Here is a 22,016-nt window from a genome sequence, read left to right as displayed (position 1 = left end):
GACGACGCATAGTGAGACAAGTAGTGGATAAAAATCGAAATAATCGTTGTTCGATTTTGATCTTGTTATCGATGATAACATCAGTCTGCAAGTAAGTAATGGACACAATAATTCTCCAAAAAATCGATCGGAGATTTGTAAAAATCGTGTACACACCAAAATCTACTCAGTTAAACATTAGCTCGCTCATTCATTCTACATTCTTCTTTGTTAAACATTAAACATTGTTAAACATTAAGTGAGTTTGAGCAAAAATGTGTATAATTTTAATTGTCCAATTAAAAAATTTCTTTCTTTCTTTAAAGAGCAATTTAAGAAAACGATTCAAAGCATGCAATTTTGATTCTAGTGTCAAGAACGTATTGTATTATATTTCTATATAATTTTTCTCTTGCAAACTGCTACACTGGATGTTTCTTATTTTATTATTATTATTTTGTTTTGTGAAATCCATTAATTATCGCAACTTGGTTGAAAAATGGATTTCTGGCGACGCTTAACCCAGGAAAATTTTAAAAGTTACAAGAAGATTCTGTTCTTTACTGAATATCAGCACGATATCTGACAAGACGGAAGGGAGTACAGGTAATTTCTACATGGCACTTACGAGAAAATGGAAAGATTGTTCACAGCGTCGGCGTTATTTATTATACTTAAACGTCACTGTGCTACAACGCGGTTAGGCAAAGAAATAAATATTCATGATATTTCAAGCAAGTCAGGAAGCAGAGAAAATACTAACAAAGATTTGACAGACTTTTACTCACGTCGGATTGTCTGGTATCGAGTTTCAAGAAAACTGCACGTTATATGCATTTCTGATCTTTGTTCCGAATCCTCGTTCACATAGCGCATTGTGCGACGTTTCGAGCCACGAAATTTTACGGGCTGGCGTTAGTTTACTTGAGGACGGGTAAAAGGGGATCGATACGGTGAACAAAGCGACGACAGAAATTCCTTTTCACCCTTCCGTCGTACTCGCACCACTCGTCACCGCCCATTTTAAAATGGATCCCGATCTTTCGCGGGTCCGGGACTTGATTAAACGCGGGCCGAGTTTCCGCGATGGAAATACGTCGGCCTGGACGAAAATTGAGAAAGTTCCGCGCGAAATATTAAAGCGGCCGGCTAAATATAAGTGGAGGAACGAATAGAGCATCCCCGTGGGGCGGGACGATCGATACCGATCGGCGAATCGAAAGCGAAAACGTTTTCAAAATTTAGAAGCATGTCTTTTTTCCGCTTCCTTCTTTGTTCTTGATTCTCCCGGTTTACAAGCGACGAAAATATTACCAGGCAAACTAAAGATAAACCGTGAGTCAGTGGAAATATTAGAATCAATCGTCGAGCGGGGAAAAGGTTTATAATCAAACCGGTAGAGTTGAGTGCGATCAAAATTGCATCACGATTTATTTTCGAATCTAGTAAAAGGCTTCGTAGAATGTTAATGCAATTTCGTGCGAATCGCAACAATTCTGTATAAATACTTCTGTATAAATACAAGGTAGCTAGAAGCAACTAAAGATGACTAAAGCAGGTAACCTGATCTTAAGTTGGTCCGACAAGCAGAGTGCGGTATAATTGTGATGTGGAGGGATGAGCGACAGTAGGCTGTTTTTGTAAGCCAAGTCCATTCTATTGTCCTCTGGAGGCTGGAATTACGATACATATACAATATACGAGTTTCTATATATAATTATGCAACGATATAGAAATAGCTACAGTCGAAATTTGAGATTTATACGAGAGAGTTTATAAATAAATACACAGTGAAGTAATATCAGAGTATCGTCCAAAACGATCTCGCGTCTAAATATTAGAATACCGATTCAAAAATAGCTTCTTGTCTTCGAAAGCGAGCATCATAGAATTATCTACGAAAATTCTCATATTTTTATTCCTCCGGACGAAACATTCACGATGATTCCCTATTTTAAGCTGGATCCAATAAACCACCAAAGGGACACGATTCGTCTTACCCACAAAACCAGTAAAAGAAATAAAAGAAAGGAGGATAAAGCCATTAGATTAACACCGTACGGAATGTGAAATCGTCAAGATGGGCAATAACAATAACAGTCTTCGTTACAGCGTCAGGGTTCATCCGGCACGATAGCTATCGTGAGAAACGAAAGAATTGCGAAACCGGCCGAGGATGACGATGTCGGGTATCGCATTCTCCATTGGAACGAAACGATTCGCCGGCAATTCCACACGAATACGCACGTAGCAACTCGTACGTGGATCGTCTATCGACGTGGTGCGCTTTATTAGAACGTGTCAAACGCGCGGCATCCGGTTCCGTTCGAGCACGATCCGCGGATCAACATTTATGGTGCTCGCGATTTGGAATTCGATATGTAGATAAGAGTTGAAGAGCTTGAGAATGAATATCGAACGATTTGATGGACGATGAGAGAGGAATGTTACTGAAAATGGTAGGAAGTTTATTTAAATTTTCGTAAGGGAGGATTTCTTTGGATCAAATGGAGAGAATATGTGTATCTTTCATCTTATACATATGTATGGAGTGTGATGTAGAGTAGCATAATCCGGAGTTTCAATGGTACAAGACAAGATTAGAGAGCGTAGGAGAATTCCATATTGTACTGTTGCAGAGTGCCAGGAGCGATATCGTTACCTGTGTCATTTTTAAATATAAAGTGTCTTGTAACAGCCAGGGAAAGAAATAATCTTATGTGAGAAATATGTTAACAGCGTGGAATAAAACGTTTTGATACTGGCCTTTATTTTTGGGAAAATTGCCTTTAAATATTTTGCGTCCGAACTAATATCCTTTGACTTTTAGTCACAGAGTCAAATAAAATTAATTCTGATATCTAAAACAGTCCGCTCTAGCATCCAATGAAATAAATCACCAGAACACGCTGGAAATTTTCCTTAATACCAGCAGCAGAATTGTGTATTTCAACAGAATAAACAGCATCTTCAACGATCTCTATTATCACGAGATTTATCATGAATATATTATTTCATCGCGCGTTTTGATTTACCCGATACAATAAACATAAACATAAACGGAAATACTAATTCACAACGAAAGTTCTTTAACTCCAAACATAATGAATACACAAACATGTTCGATAAATATTTAAAATAATGTTCCCCGGTAACAAAGCCCCGTACGAAGAAATTGCATTTTATATTTCCAGTTTATATCGTCACATAGAATCAGCCTGCTGTATATTCGGTTTGCAAGAAGTAACTTTTCCCTCTTCATTTATAAACGGAACATCGTCGATCTCAATGCACTATAAAGAGAAAGTTTTTCCTGCTGCGAAAGAATCGACCAAGAGCAAGCACTCTAAATGCAATTCCGCGCGCCCGAATCATCTCCTACTCGGCGATCACCTCGACGAGGACGAAGTTGAACGAGGAAAAACGAGGCTCGTTCCCGGAACGAGAAATTACTCGTGAACATTATCGAGACGCGTTTCGTTCCATGAATTCCCGATCTTCATATCGAATTCCTGGTCTGACGCGGATTTCCATAATTTATACGCTTTTAGCCAGTAACCCCCCTTCATATCGCGCAGTGGCTGCGACGACTCAGTTGCCGGCTGAAAAATCTCACGACGAGCGATTTTCACCGCCAAATATCTTGCGTGGAGTGACGCGACGCGCGATCTCCTTCACCGGAAGGGTGAAAAGCGACCGCGACAACGACGACGACGAGGATGACGACGTCGTTCGCGGCATCACGATTCCACAAGAGCGCGTCTCGCTTCGCTGGAATAACTTATAAGCCTGCACTCCTCGTTTGCTCGTTTCTCTTCCCAACTCGCTTTTTCCCTATTTCGACGTCTCATTTGCATCGGCCCGCGCCAAGTGCTGCTTGTTCTCAGACGATTTTCGACCTGGAGACTTTTGACTCGACCGAACAACCTTGGAATGAAACACGGCCAGAGGTATCGTTTGCCCCGACTCCTTTTCGCTGGTATTTCAGAACTTGATGAACGAATATTCCGAGTTACTTTGCGTTCTTCTTCGGAATTTTAGACGAAGAAGTCACTGTCATTTTTATAACAGCGTCGCGTGTTCTTTTAAATCTGTCAGTCTTTTTTCAAGATATTAAACCAAAAGTAGAGCACTATTTCGTGGAATGAAGTCGAATATATAAATTCTCTGACAAAAGAATTTTAGTAGGATCGTTTTGTTGCTTATAGAGGTGCTTACGAGAGTCGCGAAACATTTCCCTCGGTCGTTGTTTCGTAATGAACGTTCACAGCAATTAGTCTGATTAACAGGGACAATTATTTATATATTATAACGCATATAACAGTCAACAATAACGATAAACGCGTCATCGGTTCGCGCGCTAATCGCTTCGATACCTACCGATTGACTGCTGATCAACAACGATCGGTTCAGCATTAATATATACACAGGTAGCCGATCGCTTTTAAATATTCAAGCGTTTTCCGCGTTTCAGCTGCGCATAGACAGACAGTTGACGCAGTTCTCAAACCGTTATAAGCGCAATCGTTGAAATGAAATTTATAGAACTCCCTCGTCGTTATTATCGAATGCGTTTATCGTCTACGATTCGATATAATAATTCTTCTAAACTTGTTAGAATCCTATAAAATGGTAATATCTTTCCGACTTTTGTAATTCGATTGCTATCTATAAGGGAATACGATTCGATAAAATATCCAAGTAGCTGTAAGTAGATTTTCAAAAGTTGGAAGTACTCGTTCTAAAGTTCGAAACGAGTCTCTGAAGATCGAATACCAGGCAAGTAATATGAATAAACCATAATACCTTACGAGTAGTATTCGAAGCAAAAACGTCGGGTATTGGATTTGATTCGAGTTAATAAGTATTGAACTTGATACAGTTACTAGCGAAGAGCATCGTCTTAATTAATTATTCCGCTACTAATTGGTTCTTCGATGTACTTATTAGAATTAAAGTCGGTCCTTGGAAGGGTTGGCGCGAAGGAACTCCGGTGAGTTTAATTTCCTCGAAATATTCTTAGATACCTGTCGGCTCTCGCAACTTTCCTCATTAGCCCCACCGGGTCGTTCATTCTGCATTTATTTACTCGACGAAATTCGTTGCATCTTCGTACAAACCGGTAGTCGCGTCTCGAGGGACGAGCTAAACGCGAGTCTTGAAACGGTTACGAGAAACGAAACTGAAACGAAATCGCGCAAAACGTCCGTCTCCGCATCCACGTTAACGAACATTGGAAACGTTTCGCTAAAATTCTGCGGGCTCCGTCGAAAACGGACTTCCGTGTAAATTTCTGTTTGTAAACGTTCTCCTTTCAGTTCAGTTTCAACCTAAAATGAGAGGCTTGTTCAAACACTGAATTTCCAGTAGACTGTAATGTTATAGGTTCCCTAAAAAAAATGGTTCTTTGTTTAGAAACACGTAGATAGAGGTTCATGGAAACGGGATCTTTAAATAGTACAGGCATTTCGATGTATATTTCTTATTTACACGAAACCCACCGAAATATTGCTTTTTTTAGGATTTCTATGCGTATGTGCACGCGTTTTTGTTTCTTTTTTTTCTTTTTTGTTTTTAATTACTGAAAACGTGCGGGTGTTTTCAGTAAAATTAATGTTGACTTTTATTTAGATAGAAATGTAATTACATGGGGATATTTACTTTCGTTCTATTATTTTAAATGTAACTGTTTACGTGTTGTATATCTGGGACCATACGGTACAAATTGATATTTCTACAAAATTAAACAAATTAATATTAAAGCTACGAAGTGACGATATCGGGTATTTTATTTCTGTAGCTACAAAAAGCACGCACGTGCGTTCTTGGTAATATAAATAAATATATATAAATATAAATATTGGTTTACTTTTACCGGAACAGAAACGCTTACGTATTTTACTCATGTTTCTCTGATTCTAATTTCTAATATATTTATGTACATATTAAAGGTCAGTAGTTCTAGCATTAATTACTTAGTCTGAAAAGGGTAGTCTGGAAGAAACTGAGGCAAACCGTGAAATATACTGCTACAAATTTCATATCTCAAATATCTTCGTTTAATTATTAATACTAATTAAAATTATTAAAATTATTAATATTTCCTCTAAAAAGAACTGAACTCATATATTCTCTATATCTAATCAATTTCACTGTCGAATGATTGAATAAAGTAATAACTTAGCTTATCGTAATGTCACTCCCACATTGTCTAACCTTTTATCATTCATTACGCCTTCGAGCGATAAATAAGAAAATTAAAATTCAAAAAGCACTTCGCGAAGATGAAGATACAAGTGTGGGTGTTCTATCGATCCCGTGGAGCACGCTGAATTTCCAGTGACAGCCTGTTACATCGAAGACGAATGATCGCGACGCACCATTTGATCGCGGGACAAGACGGCACTTAGGCGAATCTCTAGATCCCTCTCGAAGAATATCGTTCTCTTAGCTCTTCTCGCTCTTCCTCGAAAACGTCTCCTTTGTTTCGCGTTTTTACCCAAGTTCCAGCAGAGGTGTGTTCTCCATGGGGAACCCAGGCATAGTATTTTCTTCGGGAATCTTTATCGAAATACTTAGCAAAAGTATGGAGAGCAGATCGAAAGAAAGAAACCAAGAAGCATACACAGCGAGAGATAAGGAATTCTGACCGAGTTATTGAAACCTCTGACCCGGTATGTCGAGCAATCTTTTGGCTATCTGTACCCCTTCTCTCTAAACCTCCGTCACCGCGTAACGTTTGCCGCGGGCGGTGTTTCGTCGATCGAGGAAAATATGTCGCGACCGAACTGTAAGCTCTCTCGTCGTACCATTTCGAAGCTTGTACGTTAATTATTCATTGATTTGAATGGAAATTATTTCGACAAGTTAGCCCCCGTGTAATGATCGCCCCAGGTCGATGGTTTATTTCGGTCGATCGATTGGAGCAGTATGTTGCGTATAATATTCTATAGATTCTATAATATAATAATTGTTCGTATAACATGTTCCGAACAGACCTTGTAGGCGAATGAAATCGGTCAAAATTGATACGCGCGAACGATGATTTGAAAACGAGATAAACTCGTTAGAAGCTTAAAACTTTTAAGAGTTGTTACCTCGTTTGGAACTTTAGACTGGAAAAAAACTAAGACAAGGAAAAAAAAAATAAGACAAGCTTCTCTTCGATTCCCTTTATTCGAATATTTAATGGAAGTAAAGCGACGTCTATCGATGGAAATTTTGGTTAACGCTTTCTTTGCACTACAGTCGCGGTTACATTTTTACTCGATTCTTACGAGAAAATTAGCCAGAGATTCGTGAAAATTATTTATTAATCCGATACGAGATTAAGAACATGGAAGAAAAATACAGCGTGCTCGAGAATCTCGGTTTACGTACTTGTGTCGAGATGAAGCAATATTCCTCTTTATCGTCGCGCAGATTTTCCTCCGTCCGTAACAACTACAACGAAGAACAGCGACCTTAAGGAATATACACGTAAAAATATAGCTTGACTCGTTTACACGCACCTTATTCAAATGAAGGAATAAAGCCCTGTGTCGCTCATCTTAATATAGGAATATTTCACAGCGTCGCTCTCTAGTTAGAGGAGAAACGAAAAGAATTGGAAATACGGGATGACGTAGAGAGGTCGGATCGAAAATAATTCGGTGATTCGCGGGCAGGAAAAGAACGGGGCTCGCGACTAAACGAGATGGTCCGCAAAATTCCTTCGGACACGAGGATAAATCGAGATAGGACGCTTGGCCGCGTTAACGCAGACAAATCGCCCGCGAATTTCTACGGCTCGCGCTCCACGGACTAATTTCGACCCGACGAATTATAACCGCGTTAAGCGGCGCGAAATACCGTCGCATGAAACTACGATTAACAACGAGAACCGCGGGATAACGGTAATTCGACCGCGATTAAAGCGGCTCGAATCGGCCTTATTCGCCCTTCTTTCGAAAGGAACTCATTAAGGAGCTCGCCCGGCGGAAGAATAAATTTTTGTCTCCCTTAATTGGCGCCATGTTTCTCGTCGCTGTCGCTCGTAAAAAGATGTACAGCGCTCCCTTCACCGACTAGTCCTTTTCAACAGTTTGAGAATCTTTCGAGTGAGTGAGGAAAAGTCCAAAATCTGGAGGAAAGTTGGAATTACTACCCTGGCTCTATCAAAATTTCAAGAATATATGAGGCATTGAGAGTGAAATGGTGTAACCCTTATACTGGACCAACTGACAAGTTAGAGAACTTGGAGATTCGAAAGTTATGAAAATTTGTGCGCAAATGTGGCTGGTAGGTGATTTGTAACAGAAAGCCATTTTTCGTTGATGCTATAAAACGAATTTAGGAGATGAAACAATACAGAGTTTTATTTCTCGTGTATTAAGGACAGTGAAAGATATCGGAAAAGCTGGATAATTTTGTCCTAAAACGATGTTATTTGTCCCAAGTTATCTCCGCTATCAACCTTTAACATTGAATTTAATATTTACAATTTCGTAATATTTTGTCTACTTTCTTTTTGATTTTCTTGATTATACGTATACTACTACTAATATTAAATGTACTAACTATAGTACTAATATAGTACTAAAAACTTTATTATACGCTGCACATGTCTCTAAGACGAGAGTTAAGAGTTAAATTTGCAGGGAATCGGTCCTGAAGTAACGCGAGATTACTCCACCGTGTTCCGACGTACTCTTAATCCACCAAGACCATTTCAACGACTAAAATTGGATAGCTCTAGAAAAGTTGGCCTTTAAACGAGATGGCAGAAAACACGTTTGCCATATGTTGGTCTAAAATCCTGCGATATTAATCTTGACACATCACCTACGCGACCTATACTAACCGCTTACAAAAAGCCGAAAGACAGGAGTTAGGAACTCAGCGCAAAATGAATGACCCCGAAGTTGTACATTTACCGAGCAAACTTGCAATGCTGGTGTTCGTAGAGCAAAATAATACATATCGGTTAGTACGATTCCACGGTACGACAACTACCATATTTGCAACAGTAATTAATACCGTGTAATATGCAAATAGGATAAAATCGACGTTACGAAATAATAGTTAATATATCTGGTTGCAGTGGTAAATTATAATTTAATATTAGCTAAACCTTCCAAGCTGATCCTCTTTCACAGGGTGTCGGGGTTTTGTTGTGGGTTTCTGGAAATTTTCACAGCCGGAAAACGCAATCTTGGCTCGCCGCAGACGTGCCATAAGCGCGGCTCAGACTCGTATCTTGTTCGTTTTCCTCTCTCGTCTCTTTTTCTTGAGGCGCTGCGACGAAATTGCAGCTTTCCAACCGGCCGACGCCGTGCCGCTTTCCGCCTGTCGCGAAATGAAAACGATATGCGCTAGTGAGACGGAGGATCGCGCGGTATTCCGTTAGCGAATAACATTCTATAGTCGACTTTGTCACGCGTGTCGAATAAAATTTTGTTTGGAACTGCAACAGATTCTACGATGGTTATAGTAAATTTTCTTTAATTCAATCAGTGTAAACAGAATATTCGAATGTTTATTTTTGAAACAAATTCATATTATATAAAATGCGGAATATATATATGGCCAGAAAATATCCAGTAAATAAAGGCAATAATGATATTTGTTTTAGATAGTAACATAAATATAAAATATCTGATCTCGCCGTATCAATTCGCTTAATCTTCTTTTTGTAACAAAAATTTCAATCCCTGGAAATCACTTTAAACATTAAAACCGAGAACTTCCTCTTTCAGTAAATTCCACAAAGTATGAATCTTCAAAAATCATATGACAAGCTTAACTCCGTGAACTACGATAATTCCTAACAACTGTGCGCCGTATAAAATGCAGAATGAAAATGTAAAATGTAAAATTAATCTCTAAAAATAAAATCAACGAACCGATTTTTTGTCAAGTTGAGCCCGTGTAAAGACTACTTGAATATTCACTTTTGAATTGCATCTTAATCGTTTTAATTATTCCTACTCTCTCAATAACAGAAACGCGATTCCGCGTTGAAACAAATCTGCACCATATAAACACATATAATAAATGTATCAAAACTACACGTCAGAAAATATTTGCCTATCTCGCCAATCTCAATAACAAAATCAATAAGGCGCCCAATTCTCGAGTCACTCGACGATGCAGCGTTCCCCCGGACGTCAGCGAGCAAATGAAAAGCTTGCGGGGTTTCCCGGGCCGCGAAACAGCCATAAACTGGCCAACTACGGTCTTCAGCTGTTACGTGCTAAGAATATTTTCCGATAGAGGTGTCGAATCGTGAACCAGCAGAACTAACCTTATCTCGTAGTTTTCACGCACGGTTCAAGAGTCACGCGCCAGCTTCATGGTTCCACCGTCGCCGATTTCGGTCTCGTCACCTCCTGCTCCTCCAATGGTATCCGCTCGGTGGTTTCCTTTCCACTCCTGAGGCGATTTCCTGGTACCGGTACTGTTCGAACTATCGGAGAAAGTCGTCCAATCCGCGCACCTTGGACCAGACAATCGAGTCTCATCTCGCCTCACTGGCCAAGTCTCGATTTTCCTGGAAATTTAGGTAATGGCAAGCTTGAAGCTCCCGAATGGATTACGGTGTCTTTTGTGATGCGCGTTAAGCGTGTCAGGAGCCGCGAGACGAATTCGTCTTTCGTGTCACGAGATGGAAAAAGTGGATTTTCTTTTAGGGGTTGGATTGGGTTATTCGATTTAGGTCGGTCGATAGTATTGCGATTGGTGGTAGTGGGGGAAAGTTGTTGAGTGATTAGTTCTTTGGTGTTTCGAAGCTCGGGCTGCTCGAGCGAAGTGGCGCTGGTTTAATGTACGTATGTGCAATTTCAAAAAACTGCAACCTCCGATGCTGGGAGCGTGCGTCAGCAGCCCTTCGCTTCGTTTGCGTCACAAATTCGTCAAATCGATTTGACCTTTGATCTTTGCTGTAGTAGACGCTATAGCGAGCCCGCCGTGGATGAAATGTATTTTATAGCAACGATGTAAGTCGATCCTCCGTTTCTTTACTTGTCCCGCATTCTTCCTAAACGACTCCGCTTCCGGCTAAATCGAGTTCCCGACCAGAGCCTTGTTACGATTAAATTGAACCAACTTTTTCGTTTTGTTCCATTCCGCAGAAGAGAAAGAATTCCGTCTAAAAAGCATAACCTCTTGCGTTGAACGACTAGCCGGTTGGTGCTTTTAAGCTATCCTAACTATAAATTCAACATATTTTCAAAGTTAGTATTAGACTTCTCTGTCAGTTAACTACTGATCTCTTCTAAATTTTATTACTCAATATTTTCTTACGTCAATGTGCCTGAATTCATCGTAACAAGAAGAACAATCTGTATAAATTACCCTCGAGAAGTCGATGACTCTTCTAGACGTAATTTCTCGTATTAATTCGCATAGTGGAGTCAATCCAGGCGATAAGACGCTGGGTCTCTCGAAGTCGTTCACAATTTCATTGCTCACTACGTGAACCCCTGATAAATCGTAACTGACTCGAAATTTTCCTATCGCTCCCTATAAGACGCGAGGAACCAGTAATAGCCGCGAGGATTCTCGAGATTTGAATCTCTCGACCTGCGAAAGTTACTCGGTAGAAAAATAGTTGCAGGTGTCGCAGGAAAAGAAAATTTCGCGATTCGAGGAAGGGGTCGGGCGACGAAGGTTGAAAGTTTGCGAGATGAATCCGCGAGATGAATTCGGTTCGGGGTTGGTGGATGGATAGATGACAGAAAGACGAAGCGACAAAAGGGTGGCGGGAGACAGGCAGGGAATAGGGATGAGGGAAGATGGAAAAGATACAATGACGTCTGAAAGTTTCGGCTACACGTGTTGAGAAGGAAGAAACGTGAACGCAATACTTTCCCGCTGTATGCACGTCCCGGCGTCCCTGGAACGGAAAGACGACGAAATTGTGAAATAAGTTTTCGAAAACGAGATTTCTTCCGCGAAGAAATTAAAATGGAAAACTGTCCTATTCTTCGTGCAAAAGTAGGGGTCTCTTTTCTTGTTCTTTTCTACACCATGGCATAATATTCACGAGACAAGAGGCTGTGAGAGAAGGTGAAAAAAAGAGGATATTTTACAGTTTGAATGTTCGTAATTCATTTACGGTAAAAGGTGTAAAGATTACTTGTCATAGAGAACTTTTGTGCATATAAAAAAATTTTATTGTGTAAAACATTTCGAAATTACATAGTGGTCGAATCTGAAAACAAATTTCACGTTATATCGTTATAACGTATCGTTAGACTCTAATGACACTCAATCACCGTGGCTATATTGGTTGGGTAAACTGGAGACGAAATTTCAAATTTCAAATTTCAAATTTGACCGATATAATCACGATAGTTAGATTTCATTATAATGTTAGTGATATATCTAGTATATCGAATTTAGTTTCAAATTTGACTAATATAATCAATAGTATAATCAAACAGTCGCGTCTCATTATGCTCTACTAATGAAATTTTAAAATCTCTCATATAAGGCACGTAACATACATTCCTGAAAGTTGCTGTACGTGTTCGGATACTTTCGTGAGCAACTATAGCTATTCGTCGAGAACCACGAACGACGAGCGTGGTTCATGCATCGGTGAAACTTTTGATCCGCGTTAGTAGAGGCGAGGAAGGAACGGTTTCCTTCATTACCAGGTTCCTACTCTTCCTGGGCAAAGGACGGTTCCGAACGATCGATGCCGTAAAGAGAAGAGAACAAAACCATCTCGCTCTCTCTTTCTCTCTCTCTTTCTCTCTATTCCTATCCCTTTTATTCCTTGCTGTCGCACTCCTTCGTCCCGGCCAAAATTGTTCCCGTGAGCAGCAGCTCGTGAACCCGAGCCCAAGGCTGTAGGGTTCTCGTATCTTATCGAAACCGAGGATCGATATATACAATTCCAGTGTTTCTGCCTTATCTGCGAACACACAGGCGCTGCTCTCTCGTCCACGAGCGTCCTGGTGTCTCGCTATGAGGCAACAGAGAAAGACAACTATCTGTGTGGCTCGATGGAAAAGGTGGTCGTGACCTTCGTGCACGTGTCACCGAACGTGATCGACGGGTTTCATTAGTTGGCCTGGCGACGATCAACGGTGAAGAGGGTTTTTAACGGCGAACCGTTTGTTGCTAACCCGTTAAGTCCTGGTGGCCTGGAGACTGATGAGCCGCAGCGTAGGCTCATCGGGAAGAAAGAAGGACCCTCTGCCGAGCGGTTACTCTTTCATTTATCATCGTAACCAGGAAGAGCTCGAAGGATGAATGGTTTAATACGGATTGAATTTCTTGGAATTAATGCGTTTAGTCCGATCCACTCCGAAGGGATTTCGAGGGTGATTTCTTCTTAGAAACGTGGGAATCGAAGGGAAAGGATTTTAGAGAAGGAAATGGAGGTCTGGGTTGGTGAGAACTGGAAAGTGTACCCGAACACTAATGAGAATGGAAAAGAAGTCCTGGATGATTTTGGTTCGCAGCTGTTCCTTAGCAGACACTCGGACGACTCGGGTGTCTGACTCACTCATCGCGACCACGCAAATCCAATTTGTCCGCGAAATGTTTGTTGGTCTTCCTAGAAATTACTCCGTTCGATAAGATTGGAGAGAGAATGATGAAACTGCGCCGCGATAAACAGAATGACACCGATGTAAGAGAAAATAAGATAACAAGCAGAGCTACGCCAAGGGATATATCCTTGACGCCGGAAGAGATCTCGAGCTTTGTAGACACTTAATCAATTCAATTGCCGGTCATCAGGGAAACGCCTGAAAGGTTCTCGTTTCAGAGCCAGACTCGTCGACTTAATTACTCTTGGAGACACTTCGTCTTGCGAGACAACGCGAACAATAAAACGACCAACATTCGAAATTTGTTCTACTCTCGATAAGTAACAACGGTACCATCGTTGTTGTTTTTCCTCGAGCTTTAAGAATGGCTTTGCTTTGATTATCACCTTCGTTTCACAATATCCTCGTTGATCGGTACATCTCATCAAGATGAATACAAGAGCCGATAATTACATCCAGGGCCGCTAACGAAGCAGCCGGCGATCTTTTGTCGTGGCCTGTGCTACGTGACCGATTAATTTCATTAACCCTCCTTCTGGCGGCCTCTCGAATGCCTCGCTAATTGTCGAGTTCGTAAATAACGCGGCCGCTATATCGGCCTAACCGTACGACGCAGTCGAATGTCGAGCATCATTCGCAAGGGTAAATAAGCGGCTGCGAGATTCGGCTTAGGTCGCGCAGGCGTCGACTGTAATTAATTTCATTGACTCGTGTATATAACCAGCACCTGAGACGGAAAGGAGTCACCAGTTTCGAGATAACGAGGTTATTGAACTACGTACTCTTTTAAATTCTGAACTAAATGTATTCGAAATTCGAAGATATTTCATTAACGTTTGGCATTCAGAAGAAAAATAAGTTTCCATACTCTGTTGAATTCATCTTGCATTTAAATTGAATTTATTAATAAGCAATTCTGTCCTACGACGGTATAATCCTATTCTATAACACTAAGACAAAAGTAAAAGTTAGAAGAAATAAAAATACGTAATATCGAAAGACGAATTATATTGTAAAATACTGAAAATTAAGATAACTTTGAATGGAAGCGAAGATATGAAAAATAACTGAAATAACTGGTAAAACGATGCAATAAATCGATCGACGCTCTGTAACTGACCGTTCCTCTTTTTGTCCCTTTCCTTTTACACCCATATGGTCCGCAGGTTAAAAAATGTCAATATCCTTCACGAACCACACTCCAACACTCGGCGATATATCGACGTACTCAAACGTTTTGCATTTAATCTCTATTTTGTAGAGCGAATGTATTAAACGTCCAAAGACATTCAATTACGAATCAATTCCTCTATACTCTATAGTGATACCGACAATTATAAGTATTTCAGACATTTGTCGAATATTTCATACAAATTGAATACTTTTCGCTCTTTTTTTATGATTGCTTTTAATTTATTATTGTTATACGACAAGGCAGACAAGTTTCCACACTCTTATATCCACATTCCTCTACAGGCACCTGAAAAATCATAGAATTTCCACTTTGGCAAGGATCTCCATAACCATCTACCGTCGCCTATAAAACTCATTCTACTTCGACCAGTCTATATGCAAATGGGTTTGAAGTGGGTATTATACGCATCGAGCTCTCATACGTTGAATTTCCTTTAGGGGCAGAGGTAACGGCCGAGCAATCAGGTACAGAAACTCCTCCCCATGGCGCTATTATCCTTCTAGACACGTTAACGACGCGTTATTCCGAGTGTTCGCAATCGGACATCCGCAGAGAGCAACGTTATCGAGAGCACCTTCGAGGCTCGATACAAGCAGCATTGTACGATGATCGAACGTTCGTGCCTCTGCCGGCACGAATGTGACTAATTAGTTTCATTAAGTCGGCGGAGCAACAATCGAGTGGATTGTCAGCTGACAGGATCACAGCGCGGTTCGTGAGATGATCGATGCTTGGTTGCGACCAAAGCACCCTGCATCCGACAAACACACAACTGATATGCGTACTCTCGATAGATCGCATACATATACATAAATGCGACCACTTGGCAAATGTTAGCGCTACTTCATCGTTCAACGCGGTTAATTGATTTCATTAGGCTACAAGCGATGCGTAACTCGGACATAGGAATAGTAGAAGGGTTACGGTTAAGGATTTTCAGAAATATGTGCTCCGTTCATTTCTATTACTTCTTTTTTCACCAATATAACTACTAGATTAAATTACTCGTCGCTCCGTTTGATTTTACATTATTCAATTTACTTGTCATTTCTCTGAACGAATGGATCGTAGATACCAGAGGTCGCAGTTAAAAGAATTAGGTCTCCAGTCAACGACTAGTTTCACTCTCATCGAATGATAATTTATAATTCTTGGGAGATAAGATATGATATAATTTGGGAATTTTCCTTGGATCGTGATCAAGAATTTTGCCAAAATTTCATTAAGAAGCAACGACGAAGCTCGATTTACAGACATTAATACTCGGAGTCTCGATAACGTTCGGATATCTAATAAATTGCGACGTTCGATGAAGTTGCCGTAGCTCCGGAAGGCAAAGTTCCATGAAGTTTCGCTATTCGAGTAGTTTTAGGGTTTAACGAGGTGTTGGATCGTTCTAATTCCAATCTCAAACTGATGATTTCCTTAAAACCTGGCCAAATACCACTCTCAACTTCTCACTCAACTTCTGTTCGAGATAACAATTTACCCGTGGAAAGCACATATTGTAACAAAGAGTATCTGTGGAAGATACGCGGATTTATGCAACAATTAATCTTATTCGAAATTTATGGAAGATTAACTTTTGAGATCGTACATCGTCATTATCTTCGTCTATATTAACAGAGAACCACATTCCAAATATCGAATAGGAAAATGTATAATAATGCTAGTAGTATACGTCTTAAACGTTCACCATTGTCGAGCATTTAATCAGTTTAATAGCATTGTACATATAATAGCCTGAGAATAATTTAGCAGCAATTAGAGAGGAGCTACAATAAATCCGGACTGTCAGACTGTCGGACACCTGAGCCGCACATGATCAGTAATTATGGTTACGTTGCAAATTATGTTCATTGACTACATACCTGTACGTATCAGGCATAATTTAACGGCGAGATAATGGTACGTTTCTTCCTCTTCCAATGAACCATCAAAAACGTATTGATCAAAGAACGCGATATTTCTATAAAAATACTAATCGATCAATGACGATACGTAAATGTCGATAAAAGATGACATACAGGAAGAAGAAGGAAAAATTCAGACTATTACCGACTTACTGTCGCTTTGTGCCATAGCAACCACAGCATCTGAATATTTCGTGAAATCTGAAGCTAAGTGTATCGAGGTACGACTATCTCATAATTCACTGGATATCCGCGCCTGTACATATTTTTCTTTTTTTTTTTTTCGATATATTTTTTCGATGGTTTGTCACGCTTCACCCAACCCGGAAAGTCAATAAGTATCGGTAGACCGATTAAATATTTGTGTCGGTCTCGTTACGCGTACTAGATAAAGTTTATTAATTTCGGTAGCCAGTCGCCTGTGAAATTCCTACATCGCGGGAATGAATGACCGCGAGCCGAAGCGATCGATCGTCGTGGCAATTTTTTTCACCCGTTTGATTGGTTCGTCGGGCAGGGTATCGTGTCAAAGGTAGAATGGAATTTCACGATGGAACCGACGCGACGAATAAATCGAAACATGGCCGTTGATTGTTATCGGCGTGAATCAGCGGCAAGAAATGATCGGCGGTTCGACGCGATGATCCGTGTAATCCGGACGATTTCGGTGGATACTTAGGACGATCTCGAACGTAGGATAGCGCGCGATTAAGGTACTCGAAAGGGGAGCGTATCAACTCGGATCTGACAGGGAGCTGAAAGAGGCGCCCAGAGAGGGAGAGATCGCTTATTATACGAGGTTCAAGAAGCAGGCCTTCTGGTGAAAGAGAGACATCGAAAAAAACTGGTGCGCGTTGAATGGTACGCTGAGGCATTGTTCGAAGGGAAACAGTGTCCCACATTATCCGGCCAGCTTTATTTTTAGTGGTGAAAGAAGGAAAAGGAAGGCGGCCTGGGCCGTTTCACCGGCAAGAGACGTTCGCCTCTCGAGTACAAAGCGGCTACGTCCACGGCCACTATTTTATGCCTTATCTGTTTCATGGTACACGGTCTGGCCTCGGGGATTAGCTCGATCCATTCTTCATCATTAGGAGCTAGTTTGCTGGTAATCAGTGCTGGCCATCCTTCAACCATGGCTTCCTTACCATTTTACTTCAAATCGTTCGACCATCGACTCGCTCTGTTGAATTTTTCATCGAATTAAATTTTTCATCGACGACTGAAAAAGGTTTTATCAACTCGCTGTGGTCATTTAGAGATCTTCCAGAGATTGATTCCGTAGAATAGCTTCATCTTCTTTGTATAAAGGAAGAGAGAGAATCGTAGAAGTGAGCAGAGTATTTCTTGGCTGGCCAATGACCGTCCCATACTACTAGATTTTTCATCGCATCACACGTACACGGTAGCCCTGGTTCTTTATTTAACGAACCATCGTTCTAGATAGGCTGACTGGAAAGTAAACGCACGAAACGCTCAAATGGTCAATAAACCGAGAACCTGCTGCAAATTCTGTTATCAAGGACGTTAAAGAATCCCGACCGTTTAAAGAGCAACGAGAAATATATCGCGACTATGTTTCACGCACTATCGCACTCCACTCTTATGACATTTATCTTTTCTTTTGCAACGAATGGGATGATTCTCTCTATAGATGCAATATATTTCACCCTGTCAGACTGAGTACGACACTTCGCATGCTAACTACCCTGTTAAAATGTAAAACAGGTTACAGATACTTTTTATCCTTAGAAAAAAATTCTTTCATTTATCCATTTATGAAACCCAAGAAATTAAGCTGAAATATGAGAAGATTGTCTCAAATCCGGCTGCGTTATTTGGGTCATTTTCGACCAAATTAAATTTTCTTATCGTTATAAATTCTTTTTCACGGCAGTTTTGTAGTCGATGTAAGAGAGAATCGTCCTATGATTTCTCGTTTCAATCGTACGATAATAATTTTCTTGAAACGTATTAAAATTCTCTTCCTCGGCTGAATCTAGAGCGAGATAGAGACATAAATACGCAGTAAGCTTAAATGCATCATCGCGATAGTGTATCGAAGTCGAGTCACGTAAACGAACGTAAATAATTTGGAGAAAGCGGCGCTTATCCGCTCTGTATCGAGAATCAACCGGTGAATAAGAGGCGCAGGGGATGGCCTACATAGGCGAATGCATAAACAGGAATGTCTCGACGATAGTCCACTCGCAAACCGTCTGCCAATACGAAATGTATTTCGGGGGGTGTATGACAAACAGCTTGCAGCTTCGAGGCTTGCTATTGACCGGCCTTGTATTAACGAAAACTGGGCATCGTGTACAGTGCAGAAGGCAAAAGAGGGAAGAGAAACGGGACAGAACGGCAGCGACAGAGACCGAGAGGAAGTCGGTGGTAGGAGGAACATCGATCTGCAGCAACCTCCTCATCCTTTCACCCCCATCCCATTTACCGCTTTCCTTTCACGCAATATCGTTTCTCCATGGCGTCTCTTTTTCATCGTGTCCGCCACACTACCTCTCGCTCGCCACTCGCCACTCTCCTTTTTTTTCCTCCCCACGGCTCTGGGTGTTTCTAAAAGGTGCTCGAAACTTTGCCTATGAAACGGCAAAACGAGAAAAGGTACGCGCCGGAGGCACCAGCTCGGACATTGGATCGTTTAATTATTTCGAGTTGGCCAGGTCGATCGATACGATGAAATATGGAAGTCCACGAATAACCAACTACGACACGTTAATTTCATATTGATCGGCAATCGATGCAGAATGCTGATAATAATTAACACGCTTTGAATCTTTCATTCGATGGATGATTATTTAAGCCTATTAACGTATCCCAGTCAATTATCTTAAATATAAATCAGTTGTACGAATTTTCTATCAGAGAGATGGATCCTTCTCAATTTCCGGTTGCGATGTTTCACCTAAAGGTCCGATTATTCGTAGAGAGAGCTGGTGAATGGAATAAGGCTTTCGTACGGCGTTGAACGAATCTGCAAGAAAATTGACGATCAGTTTACTCCGCGAAATGTACTTTCAGTGGTCACGAGAAACAGCTAAAACTTCCCGCGGTGTTCTATATCGTTTCCCACGTTCTCTGGTTAAGCGTGTGATGCGAGAACGTCGCTTTGAAACGCAATTCGATCTCCGTATCGATATCGGTGAAACGCAAAGAACAAGGAAGTATATCGAACGAGGAAAAATAAAAATATACGGAAATAAAACAATCTGACCGTGAACGTAGTAAAATGATGGTCGGAAGGGAAAACGATACGAGCGTGAGTGTATCAGTCTATTTTCTTTCTCTCGTGAGGTCCATGCTTCAGGATATACGTACGTGACTTTTGTGTAGACTGTTCGAACACGAGGCGGGCATGTTGCAAATGCTGCTGGTAAAAGACTTACGGGAGTACAGAGTGGGTCGAGTCTTTTTAAAGTTTGAGGAACGAGACACGCGTTTTTATTCGAAGAAAGATACGATCTTCGTGCAACCGATTCGTGTTGCCATTGGTCAGACTGTAAGTTTACTGGAAATCTTTGCGAACTCCGGCTAGCTTTATCGAAGTACAACGCTACACCGGCTACTAACCCATTCGTATCATATTTCTTTTCTTTCTAATTGAGAAGTTAAAGTGCTAAACGATGTAGGTGTAATGGAAACAAAAGGACAATTTTTTTAATGGGAAAGGATGTAAAAAGTATGTAAAGTACGATGAAAAAAGTTATATACGCTAGAATGATCAATTTTAGCTTTTAAGGCTAATGCAAGATAAAACTACGATCGTAAATGCCACTAGATTATATGGTCGAAAAAGATGAAAATATATAGTACAAATAAATTGAACGTCTCTTCGAAAATAATTATCCAAATGATTATTCGGCAAAATAGTTACGGAAATAAATTTCCAGAGTAGCTCCTTAAATCGTTTGTCCAAATATCGACAATATTCGATTACTGTTTTCCGTCTTAAATGGCGCTTTAGAATGCATCAGATATCGCCGCGTAACGACGAATAGAATTGCTACTGGATGGTAAATAGAAATAGCGTTTGCCTTGTCACGATAACTTGGTACAAGAACAGTAGCCGAAGAACGCGACGTTCTATATCGTTAAGCGAAATAACAAAGTTGGCGTATCTGCAATGGGAGTGTTTCAACAAGGCAGAACTCGATGTACTACGCGTTACAAACGTGTCCTGTTCTCAAATGAAACGAGCAAATACGTGCAAGTGCGTGCTCTTCTTCTCCTTACGTTTCAGAACCGAATCAACTATTGCCAGGATTCAAACTACTATCTATATACGAACATTTTCAATTCGATTCATGTATTCAACTATACATATACCGCGATTCAATCAGCCTAGCGTCTATCAGCAGGTCGGTGTACGTGGATTATCCGGCGATTATCGAATTTTCAACATTAACCCGGCCTATCTCGTCGAGAATCGAGCGAAATTGCTTTAACGCAAACAATAGAGGGTTGAACAGTGTTAAACCGGGACAGGGCACGGTAACTTTCTTTCCGTGAAAGCAAAGCATCTCCTGACAGCGTTTCGAAGCCAGAGCGGCCACGTTCGCCGGAAGCTGCTACGGTGATGTAGTAGTAGACACAGTAGACGTGGAACAACGAGCATGTGTATTTCCAGAAGTTCGTTCCTTTCAAGTGGACGTGTCCTTTATGATTTCCCAAACTGATCTTTCCTTCTGACGAAGTTCCTTTCTCTGACTTCGACAATGGCTCACGAAGGTATTTGAACATTTACCGTAGACAATTTTTATGGATATATCGTGCGTTATTTTAAGAAATTTCTCGAAATTTCGTTAGCAATGTAACGAGACGTTTATTGCAAATATGCACTCGGTAAAAAATTAGTGTAAAGCATGAACGATAGTCTTATACGTATAATTAGTATTAGAAATGCCCTCGTTAAATTTTGCGATTCGATAATGTAACGAATAATTGACCCTAACTCTAATTACTTTTAGATTTACTTAAAAAGAATAGCAATTAACGAGACACTTAAATTACTAAGAATTCTCTGAAACCGCCTGGCAGATAACCGTGCATTCTAAAGGGTCGAATTCAATATTATCTTTCTAACGCTCGAATAACTTTGAAATCTCAACGAGAGATGTAATTTCGATATTCTGATTTATAGTCGGTTGAATTTTTTGAAATTTTATCGCGGTCGTTATAGCGACGTATGAACGAACTGGGCCGAGACATATTTTTCCATGACGTGCACAAAACTTCCTGATCGGCGTGAAACTTTAACGAGACGTGCCGATGCGTTGCCGATCGATCGCACGTTGCGAAATTTAAGCCAGTGTGTTGGCTCGTGGCGCGTACCTACGCGCTGTCAGCGAAATTACAACTGGACAAATAAAA

General features: G+C 40.6%; 1 protein-coding gene and 1 long non-coding RNA gene across 2 annotated transcripts in view; one reads left to right on the top strand and one right to left on the bottom strand.

The window, feature by feature from the left end:
* The window catches only part of LOC100742821 (alpha-2B adrenergic receptor), a 131,354-nt gene that overhangs the window by 31,930 nt on the left and 77,408 nt on the right, over positions 1 to 22,016 (top strand). The gene's annotated exons all lie outside the window — the stretch shown is intronic.
* Positions 8,496 to 22,016, bottom strand: part of LOC117151331 — a 63,758-nt gene continuing 50,237 nt past the window's right edge. The window contains exons 3-4 of the long non-coding RNA XR_004461164.1: positions 10,265 to 10,510; positions 8,496 to 9,306 (exon numbers count right to left, since the gene is read on the bottom strand). This is a non-coding gene — a long non-coding RNA (uncharacterized LOC117151331). The remainder of the gene's footprint in view (positions 9,307 to 10,264; positions 10,511 to 22,016) is intronic.

The sequence above is a fragment of the Bombus impatiens genome, unplaced genomic scaffold (assembly GCF_000188095.3).
Source record: "Bombus impatiens unplaced genomic scaffold, BIMP_2.2 scf_0151, whole genome shotgun sequence".
Lineage (NCBI taxonomy): Eukaryota > Metazoa > Arthropoda > Insecta > Hymenoptera > Apidae > Bombus > Bombus impatiens.
Note: the sequence above shows the minus strand (reverse complement) of the source record. Positions and strands in the feature narration are given on the sequence as shown.